Source organism: Echinops telfairi, unplaced genomic scaffold (assembly GCF_000313985.2).
Source record: "Echinops telfairi isolate 266 unplaced genomic scaffold, ASM31398v2 ScPeMD7_7437;HRSCAF=8475, whole genome shotgun sequence".
In the NCBI taxonomy this organism is placed as follows: domain Eukaryota; kingdom Metazoa; phylum Chordata; class Mammalia; order Afrosoricida; family Tenrecidae; genus Echinops; species Echinops telfairi.
In genome coordinates this window covers 805,043-805,511 of record NW_022111337.1, presented here as the reverse complement: position 1 = coordinate 805,511, position 469 = coordinate 805,043, and positions in this window count along the sequence as shown.

The window sequence follows — 469 nt, the reverse complement described above, 5'->3', positions numbered from 1 at the left end:
ACATTGATATCCTACAGACCTCTCTCTCTGACCACTGTGTCATAAGGCTGGAAATCAACAAAAGGAAATGAAGAAAACAAGAGCAAATAATCAGAGGATGGATAACTCTACTGCAAAAGGAGTGCATACTGGCACAGATCAGAGATGAAATTAGGAAATTTCTAGAAACCAACGAGAATGAGCACACGATATACCAAAACTTATGGGACACAGCAAAGGCAGTTATCAGAAGAAGTTTCATAGCAAAACATGCACACCTGAGAAAGGAAGAGAGACTCATGGTTGATATGCTGGCACAAAATTTACAACAATTAGAGCAGAGTCAGCAGGACAATCCTACTAATTACAAAAGAAAAGAAATTATAAAATTCAGGCCTGAGATTCAGTAGAGGGAAAATAAGAAAACTATGGGAAAAATTAATGCTGCTAAAAGTTGGTTCTTTGAAAGGATAAACAGAATTGACAGACC